Source organism: Crassostrea angulata, chromosome 5 (assembly GCF_025612915.1).
Source record: "Crassostrea angulata isolate pt1a10 chromosome 5, ASM2561291v2, whole genome shotgun sequence".
In the NCBI taxonomy this organism is placed as follows: Eukaryota; Metazoa; Mollusca; class Bivalvia; order Ostreida; family Ostreidae; genus Magallana; species Magallana angulata.
Window position 1 is genome coordinate 18,365,587 of NC_069115.1, and position 26,722 is coordinate 18,392,308.

Here is a 26,722-nt window from a genome sequence, read left to right on the forward strand (position 1 = left end):
ACCTCGCGTAATTTTCAACGTTATCATCCGGGCTTTTTAATGGCCAATGCAATGCAAAATCCCCATAGACTTTCTATTTTTTGGATGTGTATTGAAACCTGAAGCGGTAGAGGGGGCGTTTCAAAAGAGATAGTCTGGACATTTTTTCATATTACGATGTGGCCACCATGGGGATCAAATTTTTTTTACAAAGGAAGGTAAAGAGAAATATCTTCTTCTCAAAAATTCATTGTCAAAAAAGCTGTTAATTGAGTTAATTGAGTGGAAGCACCCTCAGGTTGTGTAATATATATAGAAAAAATCTTTAAAAAGGAAATAAAAAAGGATGAGACTATAATTTGGGGGGGGGGGGGGGGGGGTCAACTTTTTACATAGGAAATAAATTTGATTATTCTCAAAAATATATAATATATAGTATTACTAATATGCAAGCATATTAATATTTGTTGATTTTCAGTTGTTTAGACTGTGGCTCTGGGTAATTTTTGGGTTGGGCCACACAAGGGGTTCAAAGTTTGATGTAGGTTTATTTAAGAAATAAGGTATCATTTTTGGATGTCTATCGGGATATAGATACGGGTTGGTCACGTGATCAAATCCCATAAAGCCCGAAGGGCTTTATGGAAGATTTGATCACGTACCAACCCGTATCTATATCCCGATAGACATCCAAAAATGATACCTTATTTCTTATATTTACATTTGTTGCAAATTATGACACTAACAATGCTCCATACGTTCTCTTTTGTGATGACCTAGAAAGCCGCTTCGATTAAAATGACGTAACAAAAAATAGTGCAACAATGTTGCAAGCATTTGATTATTGTGATAAATGAATATGACACTACTTTTGAGGAGACAACACTTTTTTATCATTTAAAAGGGAAACAGAAAAGAAAATTCACTTGTACAATTGAAAAAACTGATTGAAGCTTGGCGGAATAGTACCACCTGTGTTGAAGTCGCAGAGCGGTTAGAAATTTAAAAACAAGCGATTGAAAGTTGAGTTAGAGTATACTTAAGCATTTTCAGGGGGAAATCTATCGCAGAATCAGATTCAAGAGCATAATGATTTCCTCCGACATTATAGCGGAAAGGGATTTTAACTTCGATGATCTTTTTACGGAACAAATCGGACAGAAAACACAAGGAGTTAAATTTGACCGTGATCCGTGAATGTACTACACAAGAAAGGTCAGTAAGATTGCGTTTGCAATTTTGACCGAGGCTTGTAATAAAATCAGAAATGAATTTTAACTGAATTAACTCCTTTGACAAATTACGATTGTAATTTTCAAGAACGTCTCGTTACGATGTCGAACCATAAACATTCTGTTTACATGCCTAACGTGTTATCTAACATGAATCATTTATCCCCACAATTAATGTTATATTTTTTATGAGAATTAATGAATAAAACTTCGTATAACAAAATACAAATACGTTTATTTTTTATGCCTAAATTATGTTTTCATTACGATATCTTGTACTGTAGGTGTGTTTCAGCACAAGTCGATTAGTTTGTGTACATAGAAAAAGTAGTGACCTATATTATTCATGCGCTACTTTGACCTCTTGACCCATAATGATGTTATGCAGAAATAACAGCGGATTGCTCGAACAGTGTTATATAAGGGAAAACATTTGCAAGTGTAAATATATTCATATGAACAGTTGTTTACAATTATTTTGAGGATGGCAATGCTCAATATGTGATATATCTATGAAATCATCTACTTACCGGTACCAAAAGGGTTCATCATAAGAACATCTGTAGAAAATTTTGAAAATCTCTAATACGTTTTGTTTTACTCATTCATTGTCCCAATAGTTTAGATATGACTTCATGAAGCTGATCTTATTATGTCTTATGTTGCCCAGGTGAGGGATGTGGCCATTGGGCCTCTTGTTTAATTACTTAGAAGTACTTGGAAATAGGAAGCCAACAAATAAAAAGTTGTGCGTAATTTAATTTCCATCCCTTTTATCCACCTCCGATTTTTCTCACGTGACAACCACAGCCCGACCAGACCAGGAAATAAACAAACCTGAGTCGCCATGTTTGAGAGTGAAGGTGTGTATATAGTTTGTTTACAAATAAAACAGATATGATCCCGAATAATTAAGTTTACACAAATGTATCTATATAGACTTTTTCTGAGAAATAGTCTTTTTTAATTTATTGTAAACAATCAGTAAATTTTATTTACAGAATTCAATTAAACACCCAGAAAGGTGCCTGATCATGGACCACCGTAATTGGGCCCAGGATGTACTGAGATGCCAACTCTGTGAGACCCCGGGCCCCCCTATGTACTGTGACATTTGTCACATACATCTTTGTAAAGCCTGTGTGGGGGAACATCTCTCCGATGAATCCAAAGATCACAAAGTGGTGCTATTTAAAAAGCGGGGATTTGCTCCTGAATGTTTAAAACATTCCAAAAAATTATGTGAGCTTTATTGTGAACTTTGTAACATTCCTATTTGTTTAGAGTGTGTTTCCTCTGGTGAACATCTAGGACACAAACAGGTTGAACTCTTGAAAAGTCTAGCAGCAAAGAAGGAAATATTACAGAAAGATTTACTAGAATTAGAGAAATTGATTTATCCTAAATACCAAGAAATTGCATCTAACATCCCAGTTCAAAAAGCTGAACTTAATGAAAACTCAAAGAAACTGAAAAAAGCGTTTGAAAGACATGGAGAAATTTTGCACAGAGAAATAGACATTGCTATCAATAAACTGAAATCTGATGTGGATGAAATGGACTCTAAACACCTGATAGCCCTAAATAAGCAAGAAGATGAAATTAAGCACAGTCTTTCTGAAATCACACAGAGGATTGCTAATCTGAAGAAATTACTGAATTCCAAAGATGATAGCCTTTTCTCTACATACCAATCCAGAAATGCTGAATTTCGAAAATTGCCACTTCAACCCACATTTTCCTTACCAAGATTCACCCCTCAGAAGATTAACAAGGAACAGATTTATCTGCAGATTGGTTCTCTGTCAGCGTTATCTATCAAAACAGAAGAACATGGCTACACAATGGAATCTCCTGGTGCCGAGTTCTCTCCCCCAAACAGACCGCTCATTGATGTACCACTGGTCATCACAGATATAAACACAGAGTATGCAGAATCTAATAGATTATGTAGTATATCCTCTCTGAGTGATATTGACGTGTGGACGCGTGGTCGGGATAACATGATGAGACTCTACAACCTCCATGGTAAACTAGTGAAGTCAATCCAAACCAAGTCAGGGAACATGCCCGGAGACATTGCAGTGACACAGAGTGGTGAACTAGTTTATACTGATCCCAAGGACAAAACTGTGAACATTGTGAAAAATACACAGATACAGACAGTGATCAGGCTATGGGGGTGGACACCTGGCTATGTCTGCAGTACATCCTCTGGTGACCTCCTGGTTACAATGATGAGTTCTGAAAAGAAACAAGCAAAGGTTGTGCGTTATTCTGGTTCCACAGAAAAACAAACGATTCAATACAATGACAAAGGACAACCTCTCTATTCAATTTCTAACCATACCAAATACATCAGTGAGAACAAGAACTTAGACATCTGTGTGGCTGACAGTGACCCCAATATGTGTGCAGTAGTGGTGGTAAACCAGGCTGGAAAACTCCGGTTTACTTACACTGGTCCTCCCCATGTTACCAAAAATCTATTTGAACCAATCGGCATCATTACAGACAGCCAGAGTCGGATCCTGACAGCAGACTGTAGCAATGAATGTATCCACATCCTGGATCAGGACGGACAGTTCCTCTGCTACATTGACAACTGTCATTTACAGTGTCCATGGGATTTATGTGTGGACACTAGCAATAACCTCTTTATGGCTGAGCACTACACAGGTAAATTGAAGAAAATCAAATATTACGTTTAGACAGACTGTTTTTTTTTTACTTTTATTAACAATAATTATTATAAACAAACTTACCATTTTCATGATATGTTTATGCATTTATACATGTATTACTTTTTTTGGAATATCAAGTGTAGAAATATTTTTTTTTAATAAAGATTGTTTTTTGAGTCCAATCTAAATAAGCATTCTTACATGTACAATGACAATATTTTACAAGGCAGGGCTGTCACTCCCTCAGTTTTGAACCGAATATCGGACCCATTCCCAATGGCAAAAAGCCACATATTTTTCAAATTTCAGGATAAAAATTCCCAAATGCATTAGTAATATTTACAACTTTTGATTTGTCGAGCTGTGTGCTTTTTGGTCAGTAGATTTGCCGTAATTGATTAAAGGTGGCTTAATTATATCCCAAATGATCAAGTAATGGGGACAACAGTGACGATTATTTTAAAAGGTTCTCACAACTGGACAGAACCCATATTGTGACCTAACAAACCCAACTAGCAGAGTCTTCTTTTGGGTCTAGTTATACGGTTATACGCCACGGCATAATGAGTGATGCATTTTAAAGTGCTTAGAAATTTACAAACAGTGGTAATAAATTATTGGGAAGACAGTAGCATTAGTTAGTATCTGGTAATTAGATAATAAGCCTCCAAAGTAAATGCTAAGATTATCAGGAAATAATTTAGACTTTGTAAACAGATCTTCTGCATTACAGCTGAAATTGGGTCACAGGGTTTTACTAATACCCGTAAATACACAAGATGTCAGTAACATATTACACAGAATTTTGCTTAGAAGATATTGCAAATATTTTATCTTTGAATAATTTAATTCTGGTTGTAACGCGCTTTCTGATTTGCTAAAGAATTATTTTATATCGTAAAAAGAATGTTGCCTACGTCAAGCACAGGGACATCGTATCCGCTCTACACTCTATGACATATATATAATAATACAGGCTATTGGTACTTTGCGGAACGGAACGGAACCAGTTAAGAGGCCCCAAAAGGGGAAACAATATTTTTTTTAAACGTCATTATTTCAATTTAACTTATCGTAAATGGAAGATTGTTTTACAAATTTTGCTGTTTTAATGAACTGTGTATTACATAAAATATGCTACTCATTGCTCTATAAGTCAATACACGCTTCTTTCCCGAGAAAACCTAAAGTCACTAGTTGTTTTATGATGTTTGATTGACACTGTAAATATAAAGTTGAGGTTTAAACCAAACTCAATTAATCTGTGTGTGTAAAGTCGATGAAAATTACTTAAGTAATCTTTCTTCTGAATAAATTTCTTCTGGTTCCGTTCCGTTCCGCAAAATACCATTACCCGTGTGGATATTGGTATTTAACGGAACGGATCGGAATCTTTCAAACTTTTTTAATAAAGGAAAACATCATACCAACTACTAGCTGTTTGTTTATTTCTATGTTATTTTGAGATAAATGAAGCAAATCATTTCATCAATTCAAACATCTTGCATATGTGCATATCACTCCTGTGTTGTGTACAGCTATAACTTTTATTTCATCTATGATACTACATTAATTACACGGATGATATTACTAGTTTGTTCATCAAGCTAGCAATAACGCAATGTGTATCCAATATAACGTAGAATTCTAAAATATAACGAGCACATTCGCAAGGAAAAAGTTTAATATTCATCACTTACCTTCCGTCTGAACAATTTTCTTCTGGTTCCGTTCCGTTCCGCCAAATACCATTACCCGTGTGGATATTGGTATTTAACGGAACGGAACGGAACCGTTTAAAAATTTTGAAATATAAAATATATCATAACAACTACTAGCTGTTTGTTTATTTCTATGTTATTTTGAGATAAATGAAGCAAACCAACAAATCATTTCATCAATTCAAACATCTTGCATATGTGCATATCACTCCTGTGTTGTGTACAGCTATAACTTTTATTTCATCTATGATACTACATTACTTACACGGATGATATTACTAGTTTGTTCATCAAGCTAGCAATAACGCAATGTGTATCCTATATTACGTAGAATTCTAAAATATAACGAGCACATTCGCAAGGAAAAAGTTTAATATTCATCACTTGCCTTCCGTCTGAACAATTTTCTTCTGGTTCCGTTCCGTTCCGCCAAATACCATTACCCTTGTGGATATTGGTATTTAACGGAACGGAACGGAATCTTTCAAACTGTTTAAGTAATGGAAAATATCATAACAACTACTCACCGTTCCTTGAATTTTTTTTATCAGATTCTTTAAAGATGAATGAGTCTATCAATCAAATCAATTCAGTCATCTTGTGTATTTGCTGATTATTAATTTCAGCGTTTGTGTGCTGCATACAACAACAACTCTGTTTTGGTTTTTTTTTATCAATTTCATATCATTGTCACGGCAGAACTAACTAGTTGGTTAATTAAGCTAGCAAAAACATAATGCTTATATCAAGTAGAATTCATATTATACCAAGATCATTTGCAGCGCAGGGATAATATCGATAAAAATACTTGATAGTCTTATTTGAAATAAATTTGAATGAATGATGATATAACAAATGTTGTTACCATACTTATAAATAATTTACTTCTGGTTCCGTTCCGTTCCGCAAAATACCATTACCCGTGTGGATATTTGTATTTAACGGAACGGAACGGAACCGTTTAAAAATTTTGAAATATAAAATATATCATAACAACTACTAGCTGTTCGTTTATTTCTATGTTATTTTGAGATAAATGAAGCAAACCAACAAATCATTTCATCAATTCAAACATCTTGCATATGTGCATATCACTCCTGTGTTGAGTACAGCTATAACTTTTATTTCATCTATGATACTACATTACTTACACGGATGATATTACTAGTTTATAACGCAATGTGTATCCCATATTACGTAGAATTCTAAAAAATAACGAACACATTCGCAAGGAAAAAGTTTAATATTCATCACTTACCTTCCGTTTGAACAATTTTCTTCTGGTTCCGTTCCGTTCCGCAAAATACCATTACCCGTGTGGATATTGGTATTTAACGGAACGGAACGGAATCTTTCAAACTTTTTAATATGTGAAACATATTTTTACAAAGGCAACATTTATTCATTATATAATAAATTATTTGATTTTTTTTAGGAAGAATTAGCTAGTTGGTTAATCAAGCTAGCGAAAGACAATGTTTACATCAAGTCAAAGTTTATATCAAATCCATTTCCAGGGTTATAATCATTTTTAAAAATAAATACTTGATAGCCTTATGAGTGGGCTGACTTATTAATTTGGGATTAAACTTCAATTGCGCTTCCGTAAATTAAAATTCTGGGAAGGAATTAGACAGTCCTTGTTAGAGAAACTCGAAGATTCTAGGTCAAACTGGATATATATCTTGAAAGACTGCCCATAAGTATCGTCTGCATTCACGGGCCGGGGTCTTCGGAATCAGCTTAGTGAGATTGGAGAGAAAATGCATCGGCAGTAGTTTGCGACAGGACCATGAAATTCAGAGTGCAATCTTGCAAATTACAATTTTAAGTAATAAGTAGATTTGCAATCGTACAATGTAAGTACTTTGCTATAATATATAAGCTTCTCTCCGCACATATGCATACAGACATGAAAATAAGCGTGCAAACTAAAAATACACTTGCCTATTATCATTCTTCTGAAAACTACATTACCTGTATTTTAATAGATTGTGTATTCACGTTTGACCAAAAATAATATTCCGCTGGCTGACTTTCTTAACTTTCTTTTTAAAAAGCTAACCTATAGCTTGTTTGTTATACATTGAAATGAATAATGATATAACAAATGTTGTTACGAAACTTTTGAATAATTTTCTTATGATTCCGTTCCGTTCCGCAAAATACCATTACCCGTGTGGATATTGGTATTTAACGGAACAGAACGGAATCTTAAAAAAAAAAATAATGGAAAATATCAAAACATCATTTTGGGATATAAGAAGCAAGCTAACAAACCATTTCATTAATATAAAATTATAAATATCTTGTGTGCTTATCTTGTGTACAACGTTAACTTTAATTTCTGTTATGTCTTGTGCATATCTTATTTTGATTACTATAGTCTGTCCCGAGATATTTATGCTGCACATTTGGACGATTTTTAATAAAAATACACTTACCTGTGAAAGAAGTGCAATTGAAATAGTTGAAAGGGATATTTTCCAAGATAATTTCATTGACACATTATCATCTTTCACTCGGAAAAATTCACAGGAACGAAAACAGATTCCTTACGGAGATTTATAATGGGGAATGTTTACATCTTTTCTCCATTCGGAATACACTCGGAATACATCGCGCAATATTTCAACGTTATCATCCGGGCTTGCTGCAATGCAAAATCTCCGTAGACATCACATTTTTTAGCATTGTATTGAAACCTGATAAGCTAACAGGGGCGTTTTGACTGAGAAATCTTGGAAATTTTTTATACTTTTGAATGAACATCGTTTGAATCCTTAGGTATTTATCAATATCAAACAATTAAGCCAAACGTGAATCCAAAATATCTTGGGACAGAGTATACATGTATTTTGTACGAAAGATTTTGTGTACGACTTGTTTGTTTATGGGTGGAGTACTGCGCCATATTTCTAATCGCTCGATTACTAGAGTTTTTTGTAAGCTTTGATTCCACTGTGTAAGTGTTTTGACTGTTATAATTATGTATCATTAATCTTTTAGTGATGTAATTTACCTCTGTCTTTATTGTCAACTATGCTTAGTTTTGCATATTCTTGTTACCGATGGATTTTAGTTTACCATGTGCTTCAAGTATGGTGAGCCATTTCGTCGACAAACATTACATTTTGAACTTGATAATTACGTACTGTCAGTTTAATAAAGTCAATTGATTACGGTTTTAACTCATTATTTTCTATTCAATTAATGAATTTATTTATAGAATATATTTAAGATATGTTGCATTACTTAATTCTATGTGAAAGGTTTATTGAATTGTTTTTCTATGGAAACCAATACCTGTCATTTTTATTTGTATTTTGTTTATTACAGATTCTTATCGCATTGCAGTTATCAGTCAATTAAAATCTTTAATGCTTACTTTATGTCACATTTTGCACGAGAATACTTTAATCACAGGGGCTTGGTTGTTGGATAGTGAATTTCCTAATTATTTGTTCCCGAAGAAAAAATTGATTAAAATTGGTAATCTTATGTGTATTTCTGTGTATTGCAATAAATAAATTCACCGAAACCTCCCGTTTCAATCATGTTAAAAAAGTGTATTCAATGTACATTAAAAAAAGTAAAGGGACGACACTCGCCATTTTGGATTTATAGGGGGTCCTCATTTCAAGATATGCTTTAAACAAGTTCTTCCGTTTCTCCAACGATTTCTGACGATATATAGGTTGTAAAATGTTAAAATTACTTATTCCTATCGTCTGACTACATCTGTACGCTGCATAATAAACACATCTTTCCGAAATGTACTAGATACTTGCCAAACTTATCGAAAGCGAGGCGTAGTGAGTCAGTAACTAACCTAATAAGTAATAGTATGACGTGCCATAAGGGTAATCAGTTGTCGTTGTGATTGATCTAGCGTTGGTGTGTGATTTGTGCTTTGAATTCATTTGTCTTTATATGTATATTTTAGTTTCTACCGTCGATGAGAGATTTATTGGCCAATAAATACATTTCCGAATATTTTGTTTTATTATAATTCTATGTTAATTTCTGAAAGCAAGTTTTCGAGATTGTTTGTCCATATATACGTCTGTCTGTCGGTGTATACACTTGTCTGTACATGTGCTTTTTTATCTTCGTTATGTGACTGTGTCTATATTATACTTATATTCTAAATCTCAAATGAAGTGAATATATGATGTGTATGCACTGTAAAACTAAATATATAAGATGATGTGAATAACTTGTACATGAAAGTTCGAATAAAAAAAAAAATACTGAAATCTGATTGGTTTAGACACAGTTGATAATCCGTTATATTACCCTCAGCATTAGCAACTCCCTTGGCAACGGGTAACACACAAATTGTTACATACGCGTACGGTTTGCTGTATAATTCTCGTCATTTCTATGTAGAAGCAGTAAAATGTTCTCTAAAATTAAAGGGGCATGGTCACGATTTTGGTCAAAAATTATTTTTTCGATTTTAATGTTTATAATGCTTCAGAAAGGCATTTTTAATAGACAATCAAAATTTTAGTGTCATTTGTTGACTAATAAGCGAGTTACAGAGCTTACAATTCCTCGCAATGTAAACAAAGCTTGTGTTTACATTTTGTTGAAGTGAAAATTCCAGTTTTAGACCTAAAATGAATGTGTTAATCGTTAGGAACTGATTATTTATGCTTAAAATAAATAAGAATATAGACAAATCAGCTTGAAAAAGATATTTTTACTGGTATATTGAACCTATGTAAACAAAAACAGGGCACGAGCCTTGTTTACATTATGAAGAATTGTGAGCCCTGTATCTTGCTTAAAACTCACCGACGGGCACCCAAATTTCATGTGATCATTAGAAATGCATTCATAAAGCACTGTAAATGATAAAAACAGAAAAATAAAATTTGACCAAAATCGTGACCATGCCCCTTTAAAACATTCAGTATAAAAAAGTCCTGTTTTGGAGGGTAACAGTTGAAATTGACAGAATTGAAAGTATTAGATAGGTGTACATGGTAACATCCATTTTTATAAAACTTGATATAAATACAACGCAATCTATGATCTGTTGAGACCTGACATAGACTTCATTAAAGCCAACGATATATCCTAAATTATACCACGAAAAACGACACACAAGGCTGTTTAGTCTATCCTTATTTAAATGGGAAGCAACTCCATTTTGTATAAAATTCTAACATCCGGTAATGTTAATGCATTCATGTTTTTTCCGAGCCTGTCGGGAAGGCCCGAGAAGTTGCAATTAGACTGCACTGATTAGTAACACAAACTTACAAGTGGAATACAGAGACACATAATTAAGCACATTTAATCAACATAATGATAATCTGTCTATTGCTGTATCATGGATATGAAAATTCAGTGACATGCAATCCAATTAATGTGCACATTATATTTTTTAACATATAAAGCATGTAAATGTATATTTAGCCATGATCAATGGCAGTTAATCTCTATTATAAAACTGATCGTACGAACAAAGCCCTGAGATGGCTTTAAAAAAAAAAGATTCCGTTCCGTTCCGTTAAATACCAATATCCACACGGGTATTGGTATTTTGCGGAACGGAACGGAGTCGTGAGAAAATTATTAATAAGTATGGAATCCATATTCTTATATTAATATCTATTTTAATGTATTACAAATAAAGCCATCAATTATTTTTGGAAATAATGTTATCCCTCAGAATATGTTTGATATAATATAAAATTCTACTGGATGTAAACATTGTATATTGTTACTTTGATAAACAAACTCGTTTAATCTCCCGTAAACTCCCGTAACAAATACATGTTCGTTATAGATTGAATAAATGCCGTGCTTGTTATGATATTTTTCATATTATAAAAAATTTGAAAGATTCCGTTCCGTTCCGTTAAATACCAATATCCACACGGATAATGGTATTTTGCGGAACGGAACGGAACCAGAAGAAAATTGTTCAGACGGAAGGTAAGTGATGAATATTAAACTTTTTCCTTGCGAATGTGCTCGTTATATTTTAGAATTCTACGTAATATGGGATACACATTGCGTTATTGCTAGCTTGATGAACAAACTAGTAATATCATCCGTGTAAGTAATGTAGTATCATAGATGAAATAAAAGTTATAGCTGTACACAACACAGGAGTGATATGCACATATGCAAGATGTTTGAATTGATGAAATGATTTGTTGGTTTGCTTCATTTATCTCAAAAGAACATAGAAATAAACAAACAGCTAGTAGTAGTTATGATATATTTTATATTTCAAAATTTTTAAACGGTTCCGTTCCGTTCCGTTAAATACCAATATCCACACGGGTAATGGTATTTTGCGGAACGGAACGGAACCAGAAGAAAATCGTTCAGACGGAAGGTAAGTGATGAATATTAAACTTTTTCCTTGCGAATGTGCCCGTTATATTTTAGAATTCTACGTAATATGGGATACACATTGCGTTATTGCTAGCTTGGTGAACAAACTAGTAATATCATCCGTGTAAGTAATGTAGTATCATAGATGAAATAAAAGTTATAGCTGTACACAACACAGGAGTGATATGCACATATGCAAGATGTTTGAATTGATGAAATGATTTGTTGGTTTGCTTCATTTATCTCAAAATAACATAGAAATAAACGAACAGCTAGTAGTTGTTATGATATATTTTATATTTCAAAATTTTTAAACGGTTCCGTTCCGTTCCGTTAAATACCAATATCCACACGGGTAATGGTATTTTGCGGAACGGAACGGAACCAGAAGAAAATTATTTATAAGTATGGTAACAACATTTGTTATATCATCATTCATTCAAATTTATTTCAAATAAGACTATCAAGTATTTTTATCGATATTATCCCTGCGCTGCGAATGATCTTGGTATAATATGAATTCTACTTGATATAAGCATTGTGTTTTTGCTAGCTTAATTAACCAACTAGTTAGTTCTGCCGTGACAATGATATGAAATTGATAAAAAAAAAATGAAAACAGAGTTGTTGTATGCAGCACACGCACACAAACGCTGAAATTAATAATCAGCAAATACACAAGATGACTGAATTGATTTGATTGATAGACTCATTCATCTTTAAAGAATCTGATAAAAAATTCAAGGAACGGTGAGTAGTTGTTATGATATTTTCCATTATTTAAAAAATTTGAAAGATTCCGTTCCGTTCCGTTAAATACCAATATCCACACGGATAATGGTATTTTGCGGAACGGAACGGAACCAGAAGAAAATTGTTCAGACGGAAGGTAAGTGATGAATATTAAACTTTTTCCTTGCGAATGTGCTCGTTATATTTTAGAATTCTACGTAATATAGGATACACATTGCGTTATTGCTAGCTTGATGAACAAACTAGTAATATCATCCGTGTAATTAATGTAGTATCATAGATGAAATAAAAGTTATAGCTGTACACAACACAGGAGTGATATGCACATATGCAAGATGTTTGAATTGATGAAATGATTTGCTTCATTTATCTCAAAAGAACATAGAAATAAACAAACAGCTAGTAGTTGTTATGATGGTTTCCTTTATTTAAAAAGTTTGAAAGATTCCGTTCCGTTCCGTAAAATACCAATATCCACTCGGGAATGGTATTTTGCGGAACGGAACGGAACCAGAAGAAATTTATTCAGAAGAAAGATTACTTAAGTAATTTTCATCGACTTTACACACACAGATTAATTGAGTTTGGTTTAAACCTCAACTTTATATTTACAGTGTCAATCAAACATCATAAAACAACTAGTGACTTTAGGTTTTCTCGGGAAAGAAGCGTGTATTGACTTATAGAGCAATGAGTAGCATATTTTATGTAATACACAGTTCATTAAAACAGCAAAATTTGTAAAACAATCTTCCATTTACGATAAGTTAAATTGAAATAATGACGTTTAAAAAAAATATTGTTTCCCCTTTTGGGGCCTCTTAACTGGTTCCGTTCCGTTCCGTTCCGTTCCGCAAAGTACCAATAGCCACAATACACAAGGGAAGAATCGAAAGTAGGACACGATTTGTAAACAATGTCAAAAACAACTTACTTCACAAAAGTTACGCAAATCCTCGCACACAATGTTGCAAATGTTGTCAAAAAACACGTTCACACTCAAATATTCCTAATAAACTCGGTAAAAAGCGTTTTTATCCCATTAAAACCGCTGTCTGCTGCAGAAACCCAATCTCTTCGCCCAAGAAAAGATAACTCTGTACTTTCTCTCTATATATGTTCAGTAATGATAGTAGAAATTTCGGCAGTAAACTGTGTAAAATGTCTGGGGAAATTTTCGTCGTATATGTTACTACCGTAAGCATAATAAGTTAACATGCGTTCCGATATATTTGGCATGTACTTTAATTAGCGTAATTTAAAAAACAAATTAATATATTTCCTATCATTTCATCTTTTGTAGAAACGTAAATATACTAGGCTAGTAATTTGATATTGACAATTAAAACAATGCTGAAATTCTTAGGCAACGACAATTAATTTTGAAGGTTTAAATTGGAATAATTGCAAAGACAAAAAATGAATTATGAGTATTTTAATTATTGAATAAAAAAATAAGATAATTTTTTTTTATGTGAACACCAACGTAGTTTTCCATTAACATTTTAGAGAAGAAAAAAATATTTAAAATTTCCCCAGACATTTTACATTTCTACTATCATTACTGAACATACATGTATAGAGAGAAAGTACAGAGTTATCTTTTCTTGGGCGAAGAGATTGGGTTTCTGCAGCAGACAGCGGTTTTAATGGGATAAAAACGCTTTTTACCGAGTTTATTAGGAATATTTGAGTGTGAACGTGTTTTTTGACAACATTTGCAACATTGTGTGCGAGGATTTGCGTAACTTTTGTGAAGTAAGTTGTTTTTGACATTGTTTACAAATCGTGTCCTACTTTCGATTCTTCCCTTGTGTATTATTATATATATGTCATAGAGTGTAGAGCGGATACGATGTCCCTGTGCGTCAAGGTAAGACTAGCGTCAAAAACATATCGATACGCCTGACGTTACGTTTGAATTTTGTACAATTTTACGTCATTTTAAAGGACAAATGACCGTTTTTATCTACAATAAAGAGTAAAAAATTAAATTATAAGCAATGAATTCAATATTTATTTTATACGATACAAAAAAAACAGTTTATACTTTTTAAACAGATTTTTAATAACCGTTTTAATAACCGCTTCGCGGTTTATAAAGCGTAAACTGCCCCAAACCATTTTATATCGTATAAAACAAATTAATATTGAATTCATTCCTTAAATATATAAAATTTCACATAATAATATAGATTTGGTTACCTTTTCAAAATTTGATTTTCATCTTTTTTTATTTACTATTTTTGAAAGAAATATTTTTGAATCTTTATCTGTGGGTTACCTTGATGTAAAAAATAGTAAATCAACTTATTTCAATCATGCGGAAAAAATAAAGTTTTCTTTTTTTCCTGACCACTGTAAAATTTCAAATAAAAGATTTAAATTTGAAAATCAACATGTATAAATAAAATTAAAAAAATTAAACTCCTTCATAATTCTGAAAATTAGCCTATTTTTGTGTCTTCTTTTTACTCTTGGTTAGTTCCTGAGAACATCATGTGAGCTGTAAAACTTGAATTTTAAGGAGTGAACAGCAGCTTTTGCTATTAATTCAGAAGGCATTTTGATGATATATTGATTTAAAGTATGTTAAATATTTCCAGTTTGACAAAATATGTCGATATTTTTTCCAATGGAAAGAGACCCAGTCCATGTACCAAATTAAAAAGTGCTGTGACAGCCCTGAAAATATTATTAATTTTATAATGTTTTGATTATGTGTTTGATATGTTTTTCTATGACTGTGCACTCGTGCTTTAACAGTGCAAACATTTATTTTGATGTGTTTTTCTATGACTGTGCACTCGTGCTTTAACAGTGCAAAAAATTATTTTTACTGATGGAATATTGATTGATGATGTAATGTGACGCAAATGCATTCATGCTTTCTTAATCAATGCACTAAATAAACTTTTGAATACAAGTATCTGAATTTTCATTGTTGTTGTAATTGTGAATAACCATTATCCAATTTGTTAGTGACGATTGTGCACCAGCGCTTCATATTGCACAAACGCTTACCCATGGCGATGTACCAATTTTCGTTTGCTTTTTGTGATTAGACGGCCAAATTTGGTAGCGTCAATTTATTGCAGTCAGTAATGTAATATTCATTATCAATAAACTTATTATTTTTATTCATCTTGTCATTCATTTAAGGGGGTATAATGCCATATTGTACATTTGAGAATAAGAATAGATTGTATTGCCCAAAACTGACTAAAACTGTTGTCAGAAGATAAAAAAGCAAAAAATATGACGTTGTACATGTTGTTTTGTATGCAAATGTCGCAAACAAGACCGAAAGAGTGCCTTTTTAATCACTTAAAACTGCGGCAGCCTCAGACATAAATTCAAGATTTAAAAATCTGAAAAATATGGAAGAAGTTTCCACTTTGCAAACATTTGTTGAGAAAGAGGTCAAAACTTGCTTATTTACGTTGTAACTGTGTCTCAAAGGAGGATACCCTTTTCTTAAACTTGGTCTCAAACACCATAAATTTGTACAAGATATTTTTGTCTGTGTCTATGACAATACATTGAAGTTATTTTTTCATTGAAAAGTATCTGTATATTTTTCCTTTAAGACAATATTTTATGGACTCTACCCTATTTCTAAATTAAATCAAATTTAAACTATGCTTATAGAACTTAATGAAAAACTTTGAGACCGGTATTGAGATGTCTATCACATTCAACACAGATGGTTTTGAATTGACATTTAATTTTTTGATTAAAATATAACGTCAACGAGCCTCCATAGACACAGGAGTTCTTAGTGTAGACTGGAATTTTCTTGTTTTAAAAATAGATCCCAGTCCTATCAGTCTCTACAGAGCTATGAATTTCAATCAATTTTGGTAAGAAATAGAAAGAATCATACTTGGTGAGTGTAAATTACCTAATATATATATATATATCTTCAGTTTTAAAATGAAAAAAGCAAATGAGATCTTTGCCCATGATTATCTGTACGTTGGGGTCCACTTATGAATATGAGCTTCATAGTGATAAGGAAAATTGTACAAATACCATTCATCATCTCATTTATCGGAACAAGACCGGCGTATCGACATGTGTACCGGTATTTACATTTGTAGCTGTTCATGTGCAAAAGATATAAATCTAACATTCAAGAGAAAAATACTCCAGTTGACAATGATAATTTTCAATATATATGTAGGTCAAATTTTACTATGATTTTAATTTTCCAAATACGGTATTTTCTCCATTTTCACTAGCAAAGGGAAGCAGTCCACTGTGTTTCTCCATCTACTAGCAAAAGGTGACGATCCACGGCGTTTCTATATTCACAAGCCAAGGGTGACAATCCACGGCCGTTCTCTGATGAGAAACATCCTGGATCGTCATCCTTAGCTAGCGAAGATGTATTATCTCTAAAACATTTTTTTTCCTTATTATCAATAATTCAAAAAAGTGAAGTAATGAACGTTGTAAAGCTAGTGTTAAATGCATATTATATTTAATATAATGCTTGTCAGTGATAAAAGAAATTTAAAACGTGATGCTTAAACTGCCAATTTGAGAACTAGCACAAATTTAATGTACATGTAGCTGAAAACTTGTAATGAAAGAAAGTTTTGATCAGAAAATTAGATACATGTAATATTTATATATTAAAATGTATAAAAAGTCATTGTAATTAATTAAAAAAAGAAGAAGTAATTTACCCCCCCCCCCCCAATTTTTTTTTTTTACAAAATCCTGAATAGCAATCTACCAAATATTCTTGGAATGAAAGAAGGGGGGGGGGCTTGATCCTTCGTCTGAAACAAATTGGAAGTCTTTTACCCAATATTAGTTTAGACAAAGCCTGTTTAAAACTGGCAAAGGGGTTCTAAAAAAGTAAATAAAATTTTAAAGTCAAGCGCAAGGAAAACGACGACAGACGACAAAAAAGTTCACTCGAGGATTCCGTTCAGGCAAGCGTGGGGAGTTTAAGGAAGTATATGGGCCATTTAGCGTCTTATTTTGTTGCAATACACAAAATTGTAAGATACTGCTTTAAATCGGACCGAACACTTACCATTTTCCAACTAAATAAATGCTAATGCAATAAAATCGTGTAGTACTTTAAATATTCCCACCTTGGTGCATTATCACGTGATAGAATTTAAATAGCTTACATGTATTCTTTAACATAAATTTAGATAGAACAACTACCCTGCGTTTTCCACAAAACTTTTAAAATAAAAGTAAGGGAAAACATCTAGTTTTATAAAAACTGCTGCTACCAAAAGAAGTACAAACAAACAAAAACCTATAATCTCCTCAGTTAAATAGCTATTCGTCCAGTTATCTAAAAACCTTCCCAACCTTTACACCGTGCAGTTTGCACGAAAAACGACAAATTGCATCAAAGTAACATATGATCAAACTGTTGATACGTGTTAAATGTGAACTTTGTTTTATTTGTTTTTTTTATATCGTAAACAATGACAGAGGAAAGTCTGGCCGAGAAAAAAAAACATAATTGCCTTTTAATAACTTCAAACAATTGAAATGCAATGTGCATGCAGGCACGTAGCATCGTTTTTGAAAGTGGGGAGGGGGCAGACTCATCCAAAAAATCTTGCCAAGCCAAAAAAGAAAAAAGGAAAATTTAAAGTTTACCAAGATCTTCAAAATCCTAATCCGGTGGGGGGGGGGGGGGCGCTGGTGTAATATATATAACTTCTATTTCACTCCTTATTTCCTCATTCTCTTATCAATTTTTTACATACTACCAAAAAGTGGGGGGGGGGGGGGCAACTCCATCATTGTTCGAGAAATAGTGGGGGGCCAGGCCCCCCCCTGATGCTACGTGCCTGTCATGTGCATATACATATATATATGTAATTGCTTCATGTTGCAATTCGAATAATTTAAAACTGATACTGGCAACTAAATAAATTTGTGCAAATGGAACAATAGTACTTTTATTAATTAACTCTTCTTTCTTTGATTTCCGGTGTTGTATAGCAGTTTTTCCCCCCTAGTAGCTTTTCCCCCCGGAAAACCTACTATATAGTAGCCTTTCCCCCCGGGGGGAAAAGCTACTATATAGTAGCTTTTCCCCCATAGTAGGGTTTCTCCCTCACTTTTTTGGTTCAGATTTTATAAAAAATATTTATGGAAATCCAGTAAGGATTAAAATCAATGTTTCTACACTCCCAGGTTGCATACATGTATATCTGCATTCATCTGTACAGGTTGAGTTTCGTGTTGCCGATTTATTATTTTTATAGACAATGGTGAAAGTTGAACATGTGTGTAATGAAATTACACATAGAACTTAATTTAGGTAATTTAATGAAAAAAGTTTTACAAGTTATACACTTATATGCATAATTCTGTCTTCTGAAATTGTATTAAACTAGAATGTTTTAATAATTTCTTGTTAAATTTATCAGACTGTTTGTCTGTGAAAATTTCATCCAGGCTAAACCTCTGATTTAGAGAAATTTTATTTCCCGTGTTCCAGAGCCCGATTTTTAAAATCCTTTTATAATAATTATAGTGCATATTCTTAAGGGTCCAATGTCTCATAAACTAGAGATGACTATATCACCATATTTTTATAGTGGCAGTCGTTTACCACTTGAAGATGACTCTGAAAATTTCAGCTCTCAGGGTAGGGGCCTTTGATGTTTCAGGTCCCGATGATTAAAACCCCATTATAATGATTGAATAGTGTTCTATAAGTGGGTACCCGAATCTCAAATTCTAGAGATGACCAATTAACCATATTGTCACAGTGATAGTGGTATACCACTAGTAGATGACACCGAAAATTTAAGCCCCCATGCAGGGTAGGAGCCTTTGTTGTTTTCGAGCCCGATGTTTGAAATCCAATTACATGTATAAAGAATATGTATTTTTTAGGGCCCCATATCTCAAAAACTATAGATGACCACATGAACCTATTGGTACAGTCATTTAAAAGTAAAAACATCATTTAAAAATACGCAATCACTCATATATTTCTTTATCAAAATCTTTTTTTTTTAATTTACGAACAATTTTTTTAAAAAAGGTACGCGGGTAAAATTCATTATTCTTCAAAACATTTAATCAATTCATAAGATGACTAATGATATAATATTAAAGAATAATTAGATAAATAAATCTATGAACTTTTATTCATAAAAGGAGAAACCGAAAATCAAAAATAAATAACCAACCTAAGCGCATATACGACTTTTTTACTTCTTAGTTGATTAGAAGAACAAGCTTATACTTAAAAAAGTCAACTCATCACAATATATGTGTTGGTTGCTTTTTGTTTTGTTTTTTTAATTACCCTTGTTTAATTGTTTGAAGAAATAATATGGTACACAAGTAAATCTTTATTGCAAAAATATGAAACAAATAGTATATTTTTTTTAAAGTAATTGAATCGTATATCTTGATTTATATAGCATCGTTTTCAAAATTGTATATTTATAAATCACGTTGCAAACTTAAAAGTGAAAAAAATTAGCAAATAGTGAGTGACAATATAAACATAAAGTTAGTTCATGCTCCATTTCACATTTTCCAAAGTAACCAGCAAAGATACCGACATTGTTCTGGTTGTGAAGACATTTCATTGTTTTTTGAAATGTTTACATCATAATATCTCGTGTTTCGTAGAAATGTGCTTAAAAATATGAATATGCGTAACTTTAAAACGAAATGGTAAACACTAACTTTACACATGCTTTTAATACATAATTAAAATACCCCTTAACCATGATTTAGAAGTCCATCAATCAAAGTAAAACTAAAACATTTCAGTTTCTCATCATATCATTGCATCCTGTCTCCCGTTTGATATTTAGAAAAAGAAATATATAATTGTTTTTAAGATCGTCAATTCTAACGGTATTAATTTAAAATTGATAGCCTTTTGGACGAAGGGAGTAATACATTTCCACTTTTTATTCCATTCCTCTACAATATTAAGTTAAGATTGGTCAGTTAGTTCCCTGGGAGAAGCTTATACATTGATGGTAATGCATTGGAAAATTAAATTTCCAAACCGGCGTATTTTCACTCAAATGTGTTCTCACGTGTTCATAACGCCGAAGTCAAAACTGTAGATAAGCATCGATTAGATGAAAAAAGATTCGAGGTATTATGAAATCCGTGTAAAAGGTGTTCCAAAAAGGGGTGAGAACAGGTTATGAGGGCGTATGCCTTAGTTCATATTTGGGGTTGAAAAACCATGTATTTTATTCTTTGTATTAAGAAATGCCATAATTATCCTTTTTTTTATGAGAAATTAATATCATATCAGTTATTGCAAATTATTGCTACGAATGATCCGCCATATACATGTACATGGCCGGAATGTAAAAAAAGGGGAAAATCCACTATATAGTAGGTTTTCCGTGGGGGTAATCTGGCTATAAAAAGGGGGAACGCCCACTATATAGTCAGCTTTCCCTGGGGGGAAAAACTGCTATATAGCCATTTTTCCGGGGGGGGGGGGGAGAACTGCTATATAGCCATTTTTCCGGGGGGAAAGATGGCTAGGGGGAAAAGGCACTATATAACACCGGTTAAAATTTACAGTACATGTATAAATAATTAAAATTGTTTAAGTAATAATGAAAACAATTTTTAAAAATTTGCATTAAGAAAAATTATATTATGGATATAAATGTTGCCAAACATTGGTTTATAAAAATAAAGTTCTTTGGAGGGTTTACAATAATGTCAGGATAAAATAGGTACTTAAGTATTTTTTGGTTATGGATTTAAATATAAGAAAAATAAAAAAAGAATCAAGATCCAAGCATAAGTCTTTACATTATATTGAATATATTTTTGATGCATGATAATTTCAGATTTTTTTTTATTTTTTTTTATTTTTTTCAATTTTGTATGTCTAGAATAGTACAATAATGCTTCATAAACTTGACCAAACTTTGAGCTAAAAGTCTTTATTATGCAGATTAACTGAAGTCCGTCACCACACTCCCGGAAAAATCAAATTTCTTAAATTTACAAAGAAAATATACCGAATATATGACTTGGACACTACCACCATACCACCTTGGCAAACTAAATATCTCTCAAACACCCCCACCCCGACTTTTCTCTCTGGGGAATAATTTGGATCATCAAATGAAAACGTTCGTGTGCGTTTTCTCCAGTTTATGCTTTCTGTAGGGCACGATTTCCACTCATACATTTAGTGTATGTTTGTTGGTTTTGCATCGGTGATCGTTTTTTATTGGTGTCTGTTGATCTGGCAAAAGGCTGTTGATTTTATTTAAAGCTGGTCTGTTTCGTATTTTAGCATGTTTAAAAATCTAAGTTGTTTGTTTTGCGTCTTTTTCATCCTTTCCGCCGCCCATACGATTTGTAGTGTTTTCACAGACAATATAACACTGGCAAATTTAAAAAAAATAATAATTCATCAAAGCTTCAATTTCATCAGGATTTTTTGATTATTAATAAGTTCTTAATAATCAGCATTTGATTATTAAGAACTGTGTTCTTATAATGATATATTTCTAAAGAAAGTGGAGCGAATTCTACGTGATTTAAAGTTATTGAACTGTAAAGTACAAAATCAATACGCAATGTTTTCACAGGCAAAGATACTGAACAAATGTAATATAAGGTCGTTGTGTGATTTTCTGTGGAAGGTAAACAGGAAAAAATGAATATAAAATAATGTAAATAGAAGATTTTCTCAAAACACTTTAAATTTATTTTGCATTAGCAGCAGTTACTGAATATACTGGCATGCCTTTCTTTCGCCCCTTCACCAGCTCCTTAATTTAATCAAGTGACGACGATCAAGGACCATGGAGACCAGGAACGGAAAAACAGTAGTAGACATGTTTGATCGTTTTTGAAGGTTTGTTGTTTCTTTAAAAAAAATAAATTAGTTATTATCATTAGAAATTATGTGACAAGTGCATGCATTTCAGTTAAAGTTAATAGAAAGAATAATGCATATGTATGTGTTTCAACAAGATTCTATCGAGCTATCGGCTAAGACCATTTATCATGTAAATCACGAATTTGGGTATTTATAATAGAACATGTTTATTTGAGATACGTTAACTCAATTGCCTGCTACGAATAAAAGAACGTTTCATCACAGCATAACATATAAGAGTACTTGAATGCGATAAAAATGTAAGTAGAAATGATCCTGTAATTGTTAATTTACATAGTTACTTTCACTTTCAGTAGTGGGGGTAGAATAAAAATATAAAATGACTTACCTACGTGCGGATCCAGAAAAATGTTCAATGGGGAGGGGGCCAGCGGTTATTTTAGTTTGCCAGGGAGTCCGAGACAAATGTTTGGTAATTTTATAATGTAATCGAAAGAAATTTTAAATTTGCAAGGGGGAAGGAGGCGCATGTTACCTGATAAAATGTTCCTATTTTGCATATAATTTGCAATTGGCATAATACCAGTTGATCCCTTCACGGTAACTGCGGTGCCTCTCTTTTTGGCAGTTTTATTTGGTAGATAATTAAATACATTAAATATATTCTTTTTAATTTTTAGAATCCTCTGATCTATCTATCTATCTATCAAAGTGATCGATAGATTTTTTTCTTAAATTTCAGATTCCTCTTAAAATCTATCAAGGTGTCTGATCATGGACGCCCGTACTTGGGGCCAGGATGTGTTACGGTGTCATCTCTGTGAGACCCCGGGCCCCCATATGTACTGTGCCATTTGTCACATACATCTGTGTAAAGCATGTGTTGGGGAACATCTTGCTGATGAATCTACAGAACACAAGGTGGTGTCATTTAAAAAACAAGGACTTAATCCTAAATGTTCAAAACATTCCACACAATTATGTGACCTTCATTGTGAACAATGTAACATTCCTATTTGTGTTGAGTGTGTCTCCTCTGGTGAACATTTAGGACATGTACAATTTGGCATTTTGAAAATTCTAGAAAAGAAGAAAGAAGCTTTACAGATAGATTTACAAGAATTGGAGAAAAACATTTATCCTAAATACCAAGAAATTGCATCAAACATCCCAGTTCAGAAAGCTGATCTGAATAAAAACTCCAACAAACTAACAAAAGCTATAGAAAGACATGGAGAAGAGCTGCACAGAGAAATAGACACTGCTATCACGAAATTAAAATTGGACGTAGATAAAATGGAATTTAAACACATTACTGTCCTAAATGAGCAGGAAGATAAAATTAAATGTAGTATATTGGAAATTGAAGAAAACATTGCTGATTAGATTAATGAACTCAAATGATGTCAACCTTGTCTTTGCCTACAAATCCAGGAATGCTTAATTCAAAAAATTGCCACCGAAAGTCATTGTTTCCTTACCAAGATTCACCCCTCAGAAGATTAACAAGGAACAAATTTATCAGCAGATTGGTTCTCTGTCAGCGTTATCCATCAAAACAGAAGAACATGGCTACACGATGGAATCTTCCAGTGCTGAGTCCTCTCCTTCAGACAGACCGCTCATCGATGTACCACGAATCATCACAGAAATAAACACCGAATATGAAGAACCTAATGAATTATACTGTGTGTCTTGTCTTAGTGATGATGAAGTGTGGACGAGTGGTGGTGACAACAATATGATGCTCTACAACCTCTATGGTAAATTGGTAAAGTCAATCCAAACCAAGTCAGGGAAGATACCACAGGATATAGCCGTGACACAGAGTGGTGAACTAGTTTATACTGATAACACTGATAGAACTGTGAACATAGTGAAGAATACAAAGACTAAGACGGTGATTAGACTACGGAGGTGGTATCCTCTCAATGTCTGTATTACCTCCTCTAATGACCTCCTGGTTGTCATGGTCAGTGATGTTTATTTACAAGCAAAGGTTGTGCGTTATACTGGCTCTACAGAGAAACAAACGATTCAGTACAATGACAAAGGACAACCCCTCTACTCATCTGATAATCACACAAAATACATCAGTGAGAACAAGAATTTAGACATCTGTGTGGCTGACAGTGACCCCGATCTGCGTGCAGTAGTTGTGGTAAACCAGACTGGAAAACTCCGGTTTACTTACACTGGTCCTCCCAATATTATCAAAAATCCATTTGAACCAATTGGCATCACTACAGACTCCCAGAGTAGGATCCTGACAGCAGACTGCAACAATGATTGTATCCACATCCTGGGTCCGGACGGACAGTTTATGTGTGGACACCAGAGACAACCTCTTTGTGGCTGAGCGCTACACAGGTAAATTCAAAGAAATCTAGTATTATGTTTAAACAGACTGTGTTTTTCATTTTTTACTTACAATATCAATTATAAACAAACTTATTTTGTTTGTACATAAACATGTATCAAGCATTTTTTAATATCAATTGCAGAAATGTTTTGTGTGTACAGGTTGTTTATTTTAATCAAATGTAAATAAACATCTTACTTGTAAAATGACAATATTTTACAAGGACCTAAATGGCATAAGGGTTTTAGTGTCTTTATAGGTTCACAGTGTCCAGAAAAATAGCATTTGTATCTGATGTTCAAATTGAACCAGATTACCTCAGTTTAAAAAAATTGGTTTCTGCCACTTTCGTAAATTTTACAAGTATAATAATGTTTGGTGAATATTTAATATACATCGTTGATAAGTTATTGCCAAATAATTGTATTTTTTAATGTTTTCATAATGTGCTTGATATCCTGTTTTTTTATGACTGTGCACTCTTAATTGAACAATGCAAAAATCACTGTATAAACTTTTTGCTGTTTGATGAATTTTTGATTGATGATGTTATGCAACGTTATTGCATTAATTCGTGCTTTATTTTTAAGTGCACTAAATAAACATTTGATTACAAGTACTGTGGAATCATTAAAATTCGTGGTGGCTCAATTTTCGTGGTATTCGTGGGGAGCCCTCCGCCACAAATTTACATCCTCAACGAAAAGAAATTTAGAAAGAGTTATATTTGTTCCTGAAACTGATAACGTACGCATCCACGAATTTACTTACCAACGAATAAGAAAAAAAGCAGACAATCCACGAAAATTGGCCCCCATGAATTGAAATGATTCCACAGTATCTGAATATTCATTGATGTTGTAATTATGAATACCCACCATCCAATGTGTTTGCGACGCCTGTGCACTAGCGTTTTCATATTGCACAAACAATTAATATGCATTTGCGCTTACCCATAGCACAATTTGCCGTTTCACGTTTTCTATTGTGATTAGACAGCCCAATATGGTAGCCTCGTCGCGGTTTCCACAAAACCTTTAAAAAATCAGTTAAAGGAAAACACCTGTTTCATAAAAACTGCTGCTACTAAAAGAAATTGTATTCTCCTCAATTAAACACTAGTAGTCATTCGTCCAGTTCTCTAAAAACCTCTCAATTTTGATACCTAATAGTTTGCATGGAAACGACATGTTGTATCAAAGCAACACATAACACAGGATATAACTATGGACACGTGTTAAATATGAACTTAAAATCACTGTATACGGGTTTTTTTTGTTTCAGTCCGATGTTTATATCATAAACAACGACAGAGGAAAGTCTGGCCGAGAAATAATAGCATAGTAGTATGCCTTTTAGGATGACGTTTACTCAAAATGAAAAAAAAATCCATTGATGATAATGACAAAAACATCTATTGTGTGTTATAGACTTTTGCTTGTATTGTTATTTTTCACTTTCAGAAAAGTAGGTTAATGGCATACTTTTTGAGTTAACGGCCTTTGAATATTTATTGAAAAATCAAGAAAAATCCCATAAAATTAAACACTATGATTGAGATTTTCTTAATTATAAAAGTATTACAATTAACAAAACACAATGAAAAATAAGATACAGTTTATGAATGGTAGTGACACTAAATAAGTACAAAGCATTAAGATTTCAGGAACAATTTTTAAAATTAATCCAGTCCGAATTTCCTCTATCAGTTTTCAAATCCCTACCCATTTTTGATTTAATTTCACACAAAATTGAATGATGATAAAACTAAAAACATTTATGGTATT

At 32.9% G+C, this 26,722-nt stretch overlaps 1 pseudogene; it reads left to right on the forward strand.

The window, feature by feature from the left end:
- The first annotated feature begins 2,022 nt into the window (after positions 1 to 2,022).
- Positions 2,023 to 24,975, forward strand: LOC128185813 (uncharacterized; annotated as a pseudogene).
- Positions 24,976 to 26,722: the final 1,747 nt, after the last annotated feature.